We start from the raw sequence: 7,412 nt of genomic DNA, 5'->3' as shown, positions 1-7,412 counted from the left end.
GATATGGCAAAGCCGTCACTATTGACCTACTAAACACAAATCAACACATAGATACCGCCCACCATATGCAATATGAAAGCTCTGTAATAAATGATTCTCATGATTTTAAACGGAATAAAAGTGTGACCGCGGACTGATATACGAACAGAATTCGTTTGTATCCCAGTTGAGTGTGCATTTTTAGGCGTTCAAGATATAAAATAACATGACTTCTATGGAAAGAAATAATTGACAACCTATCGTTAAATTGCACTGTGAGAACAAATATACCGAAATAGAATAGTATCATGAGATAAGGAAAATTGTGTAATTATCTAACCACACGTGTGAGCTGTTCATATCTGATTAAACGAGTGCTTGATAAATATTTTATTTATTCAGTAAATAGACACAGTGACACTACTCTTAAATTATATAATCCAATATATATGTGAACACATCGCGATATATACCATAATAAATCGTATAAACTTTATAAACAGTGTATGCAATAAAAAAATACAGTTAACTAAATAATAGATTTACGACGGATACAAGATAAACATGTGGTGCACGTTGAGCATTATTTAGTTTTTAATTTAACTACGTCTAATTATATAAAATTGTCTGTTTTGAAATCGTATGTTTGCAATTAACGTCTTTTTATAGATATTCCTTGTACTTTATATCTGGAGCGCTCATGTCGTGTGGTTGACCAGGCGATTTATAAGTAGAGTGACACACCACATCTTTATCTCCAAGCTTGTTTTCACAAATTCTAGCCTTCGTTGGACATTTTACAGTATCGGAGTAGGGTCTCTGATATTATTATATGTATGTTCGTCCTCATTTAAACTTATATGCATATCATCCGACTGAGAATTGTTCAGAAAAAAACATCCCCGACATGAGTCATAACTTGATCTTATTTTCATGACGATCCTTTAAAACCAACAAAAACAATTAACATCAACGCCGTATATCTTTGAAAAAGATATTTCTTGTTTAAAATAATGAAGTTATATAGAAGTCGAAAAACGAATTTGATTTTTTTTTAATTGTGATAGCAACACAGAGTCAAGGTACAATAATATGACAACTTCAGGGATAGATATATACCTTAGCAACATTGGAACAACAAACTTGGTTTATCAAGTACACAAATATACAAACACATGATTATATCCCTCTACAAATAAACCACTGATTATAGTAGTGGTTGACCCTAAAACATGATTCATATAATGTGATTTGGCTCAACAAAACACTATGGTAATTGAATGAACTACTATAGAAAATATTCAATTTAATTACAAAGACAGTTAAACATGTTTAAATAATTTTATCAAATATTCGGTTACACTTAACAGAAATACTTCAACATGTACTAGTAAAATACTCTTAACAATAAGGTCACAATTTAGAAAATATCAACGAAGGTCAAACTGGTGTGTAAAAAATCATGTAGTCAATTAAGAAATCCCTGATAAGTATGTGGTACACAAGCAATCAAAAAATGCCTTGGGGCTTTTTCGATAAAGTTCATTTTATGCAATAGAGCCTTTCCACTGCAAAAGGTCACTTTTGAGTAAGACGAACAAATGAAGACATGATTTTAAAATGGCATTTACTTTTACTTAACATACACACAAATTAATCAAAAAGGTTTATTTTGTTTTCTATGTTACAATCAATATGATATGATTAAAATATGACATGTAGTTTAAATATTAAAACCTATTTGAATTAATTAACAACAGAACAAAAACAGCCATTCAAACAACTTGAATAAAAAAAAGCACATTTTTTGGAAAGTCTGACATTTGTTGCAGTTTTAAATCGAGAGATTTATTGAAACTTGCTTTTGTGATTGCACTCTTGGTTAATGTGGAGAGGTCAACGTGAAGAATACTGTAACTCAACTGGTAAACTATCACAATTAAATATCAGCCATATATCAAGCATAGAATAATTAGCAAGTATTATATCATAGTTATAGTATAAAATATATCTCAAAGTGACATTTTTTTCAGAACATGTGATAATAAAAGTAAGAATTACAAAAAAATCAACACTGTATTGTCATTAAATTTAATATTTTTTTAAAATAAATTTGATTACATATAAATTCTGTTACAACACATAAACAAGTGTTTGTGGTGCAATGAGAATCCTATTGTATCTAAAGTAATAATAAAACATTCATTAACAATTGCAGTAATTGAAAATTTAAACCACATCACATTGCTCTCCCTTGTATGTAATTGATTTCAAATTTTCCAGTATTAATATTTTTAATTAAATATTTTTTCAAGCATTTGCTTAAATTATTATTGGACAGATAAAAAGTATGGTATACAAGTGTTTTTATTTGTCATTTAGGTTCTTTCTATTGCCTTGCATCTAAAAGATGTACATCAAAATTATAACATATAACAGTTAATTGATCAAATTGATTTTTTTTACAATTGACACCAGCAAATGATTTGTTTTGCTTAATATCCACAATGGCACAATGTAAATATATATTGACTTGGTCAAATTATTCACTCATTTACTCACTTGAAAATTTAATTTTTTATACGAGTATGCACAGTTTATACAAAGCATCATGAAGTATTGTGTCCCAATACAAAGATCAAAACTAACAATGAACATTAAACACTAACAAGTTATGTCATCATGATGCATGCTTACTAAAAGAAAAATTAAAATCTTAAGTTTAAAAAAATTAAAAGCATTCCACTTAATTATAGATATTTTCTAATCATTAAACAAACCATTACAATTCAAATTAAGATAATCTTCCAAATTTCATTTAATTCAAATAATCTTCCATCAAATGATGATAATTTATGTTTTGCGTCTATTATCAGCTTTTTGAAAATGCATACAGCTTTTATACAATTATTAAAAATTGTAACTAATTAATAAAGTACCGGTTTTCAATACAAAAATTGACAATTTACGGAAGATAAAATAATTTTGTCCTTAATTTATTAATATTTTTCTTTTATAATTTTCTGACACTACTCAAGATTCTTGTTTAAAAAGTGACTATAATGCGCAAACTGATTGTATTGTATACAGACACAAAGACAGGCAAATCAAAATAGAAGCGTCCATGAATCTTTCTTAACCATTTCTTTCAACTGGCACGTCTTACTATATTACTGGAAAAAAACAATACTGTAGTTTGTCTTATTTCATGAAAAAAGCCGATAAATGTTTGAAAATTTATTCAAGTTAACAATATTAGTTAAACAACTTTGCTTAAGTTTTAAATCAATGTAATAAAAAATATGTTTATGTTCTATGTTTTACCAACATCTGGATCAAACTTTCGAATACAGACAAAGTAGCAACACAGGCTTGCACTCTTTTGAACTTAAAATAATACTTTACATAATCACTTTAAACAAGTAATCTTCACTTGATTATAATTAACTATATATATCACAAAAACATATAACAGCAAATCACTTAAAGCGTCATAAATCCCACAAGACATGAACTATAGTTTTCTCTTTACACACAGCTTGGCTGGTCACATGACACAACATAGCTGGCCACATTAGTTTATTGCTGGTCACAGGCTTGTACTTCTTTGTCATTCTGCGATGTTAGTCTGCACCATGCCACTGGGTTTCGACCTATCCCAAAATTCTAAGGTGAGAGCTTCCATTTAAGTGTTCAGAATGGACAGCAAGGCTTTAAAACAGCCAATGCAGGCACTTAGGGACTAGCATGTGTTTATTTATGTTTATCACTAAGCATCCTAGGTTTGAATAACTGCTGCAACAGACTGTCTTTCTGATTGGACGGTTTGGATATTTTTCAATTGGCGTCTGAAAGAAAGGAAGACACGTTATTGCAAATTTCAGTTTATCTTTTTGTTTTGTTACCAATAAAAGCAGGAGATTATGAAAAGTTCTGCCATAGCGTGGTATCCCTTGTTATAAGGCTATAACTGGTAATAAATCACAAGAGCACCGCATAAAGGGTGCCACGCTCGGCTGCGGGTGCAGTTTTGAATAAATGAAAGCTTGTCAGATTATTTTTTTTAGGTCACAGTGACCTTGACCTTTGACGTAGTGACCCAAAAATGGGTGTGGCATGTAGAACTCATCAAGGTGCATCTACATATGAAGTTTCAAAGTTGTAGATTGAAGACTTTGATTTTAGAGCCAATGTTCAAAGATTGACAAAATGTCAAGGTTTTAGCACGACCCGAACGGCAGACGACACGACGGCGGACACAACAAGCTGGCTATGACAATACCTCGGATTCTCCGAAAACAGCCGAGCTAATAATACATAGTTTAGGAGAAAAATAAGATTAAATTATAGATATTTAAATGTTTGTGTCTTTGTTTACCTCTTTATTCTAAATACCTTAAAGTCAAACCATCAATTTGGCAATTTTGGATGGAATATCGGAAAAAGATAATTTTTGCTGTAAGAAACAATATTACATATTATCAAAAGAATTTCTGAGAAAACTCTTACGTCCTAAATGAAGTAGGAACAAGGTTTTAAACCATGGTCACGAATGACCCAACATTCCACTTTTGTCTTGAAACTCCATTAACCTCAAAAGAAACAAAACACAAAGATCAAAGAGCGCAAGTTCAACAGCTGGTTTATATGTTTGGAGAGTTTTATCAACTGCAGAATTAGTATCCTTTTTTAAGTTAAGCTCGAGACAAAAATTAAGACAACAAGAATGACATATGGCGAAACAAAGGGAAATCTATATGACTCCACCCTCCTCTGTATGTTGGGCCATAACAATAGCCTGCGTTTGTCTTGCAAACTCACCCAAGGTTCAAGCTCCACAACGTTCATAGACTGTGGGTCCTGCACCATGGTGATACTGGATTCCTGTGAGAATGACCTTTGCTGGCTCGAGTTCTGCGATAGTAACTGCTTCCAAACCAAACTCAATGCCATGCAATCCATGTTTACTGGAAAAAAGTCAGTTGAGAAAAGGAACAAATAGTTTAAGAGAAAATACAATCATTTTTTGGACAAATGTACAGGGCCGATGTTATGGTTCCACCCAGTAAACAGACTCGAGTGTCTCAGAGATTCATAGGCTTTCACATACATGTAAGCGAGCTTAAATAAACAGATATCATCAAAACCAATCTTCTAGCAATTAAATTTGGAGTTGGAAAATTACTAGAAATTGTGTAGTCATTCCATGCAACCAAGCTTAAATAAACAATATTTGATGATTTTGGTGATAGAAAAAAACAAGTTCACGAGTTTCTAAAACTATGATTGACAACAAGTATTTAATCAATCATCAAAAGCAACAAACTTTCTTTTTATTTGAATACGCAAGCAAAGCTTAAACTTCTTATACATGTGTATTGTGACATCATTAAAGTGTGTGTTCAAATGTCAAACATTTTTTTTCTCCATAAGTATGATTGGAATAAAGCGTCATCCAGCTTCATAATTTGTGCATCTTCATCACTAATTGAGTTTTGTTGATATTTTATGATGGCGCATGTGTAGATATTCTACACACATTTTCATTTGTCAAGGAAAGTAACTGACACTGTTTGGCTGACGATGTTGAACGAAAACCATTGCTTTTATTAATATATTTTTACTGCATTAAACATGCAAAGTCTCATATCTTTCACAGATATTGAGGTTTCTCTCAACAAAAACATTCTTCATTCAACTGAAAATTTTGTTAATAAGGTTTGAACTAAAAACACATATATACCAATTTTAAGTAAAGCTGTTAAAAATTTCTTTGTATTTCTTTGTCTCCTCCCTTTTCACTTCCTCATTGTAGTCATAGATGCAATGTTCAGATGTTACCTCGTTTACTATTAATGACAGAATAATATTTTAAGGTATATGTTCATTAATATTTTCGTGTTCCATAGGCAATTCAGTTACAGTAAACATATAAACAATATTTAAAAGGACATGTAAAAATTTTTCCTGATGTGATGTTGTGCAGTCATTTTGTAAGCTTCAAAAGATGAAACTGTAATTAAAAAGGAACTTGTTCATAATTGTTTAAATCAATTCTTTGAATATGTTATTGAAACGCAAAACATTCAGTGTATGGAATAATAAAAACAAGAGCTGTCTCCATAGGATGACATATGCCCAGATAAACGCTTTGATAGAAGTTATGAGCATTTTTTCGAAACCTAAACGCATTTTTTAAAACCTAAATATGGATCCTAAGTACAAGGTCAACGTCAAAGGGGTAAACATGTGTGTGCCTATGGAAAGGCCTTGTTCATATACACATGCATACCAAATATGAATGTTACATCACAAGCAATATAGAAGTTATGAGCATTTTTCGAAACCTAAACGAAAATTGTGACGGACAGACAGACGGATGGACAGTGTGATCACTATATGCACTCCTTCGGGGGCATAGAAAAGTATTAAACAAGAGCACTGCATAACAGGTGCCAACGCTTGGCTGTGGGTGCAGTTTTGAATAAATGAAAGCTTGTCAGAATTTGTTTTTTTTAGAGGCCACATTAACTTTGACCTGGTGACCTCAAAATAAAGCCTGTAGAACTCATCAAAGAGCATCTACATATGAAGTTTCAAAGTTGTAGGTGGAAGCACTTTGATTTTAGAGCAAAATGTCAAGGTTTTAGCACGATGCCGGCGAACAGAAGACAATAAGCTGGCTATGACAATACCTCGGGTTTTCTCCGAAAACAGCCGAGCTAAAAAAGAACAAAAAAGAAAATCACAAAACTTGCCTTCAAAGCTTTTCAAAACTGGGATCTTAGAGATAAACAATCCCATGCATTAACATATCGGCTATTCAAACCTGTACAGTAATTAACACATTGTTAACGTTAAACGTTAATTTAACAATTGTTAAAGTTTGGCCTTTTCTTTATTGTCATAACATTTCTTTCTCCTATGGAGGCTAGCATATAACTGCAAATGCAAGTAAGGTAATCTAAAATAAACATGTGTTTGGTGGTAAGGTAGAATGGACATGGTGCCTGCCTTGCAAGCAAGGTGTCCCTAGTTTGATCCCATGCTTTCAACATTTTATTTATAAATTTACTTTCAATCATTGGGCAACCTAAGCTAGATTTGCATACAAACTACCAACACAAAATTTAAGCGCAACATCTCCTTCCAAACTGAGGAAGCTTAGCGCAAAATGTTTCTAGTTTCAGTAACAGTGACCTTGAAATTGACCCGACTAGCCCCAAATACAATATCACGCTAGGTCTCCATGCACGACTGCTAAGTCCTGCCTGTAATATCCCAATCTAGTAACCAGGATTTTTCAACTTCATTGAAAACATGCTTAACAAGACAACTGCCAAGCAATATATGTCCCCTACCGGCTCCACCATCGTCAGAATATTTGTTTTGTGTTGTTGCCATAGCAACCAGAATTTTTGATGTAGGAACAA

General features: G+C 32.2%; 1 protein-coding gene across 12 annotated transcripts in view; it reads right to left on the bottom strand.

Moving 5' to 3' along the window:
- Window positions 1-357: 357 nt before the first annotated feature.
- LOC127864155 (uncharacterized) overlaps window positions 358-7,412 on the bottom strand; it is a 34,358-nt gene continuing 27,303 nt past the window's right edge. For 8 of the 12 annotated variants that reach the window (XR_008041526.1, XR_008041529.1, XR_008041532.1 and 5 more), the window contains 2 exons: window positions 4,801-4,946; window positions 358-3,827 (listed from right to left, as the gene is read on the bottom strand). The gene's annotated coding sequence lies outside the window, so the exon portion shown is untranslated. Of the gene's footprint in view, window positions 3,828-4,488; window positions 4,572-4,800; window positions 4,947-5,722; window positions 5,829-7,412 lie in introns of all 12 variants that reach the window. The other 4 variants (XR_008041534.1, XR_008041536.1, XR_008041533.1 and 1 more) reach the window with 3 other exon arrangements.

This window comes from Dreissena polymorpha, chromosome 1, assembly GCF_020536995.1.
Source record: "Dreissena polymorpha isolate Duluth1 chromosome 1, UMN_Dpol_1.0, whole genome shotgun sequence".
Taxonomy (NCBI): domain Eukaryota; kingdom Metazoa; phylum Mollusca; class Bivalvia; order Myida; family Dreissenidae; genus Dreissena; species Dreissena polymorpha.
Note: the sequence above shows the minus strand (reverse complement) of the source record. Positions and strands in the feature narration are given on the sequence as shown.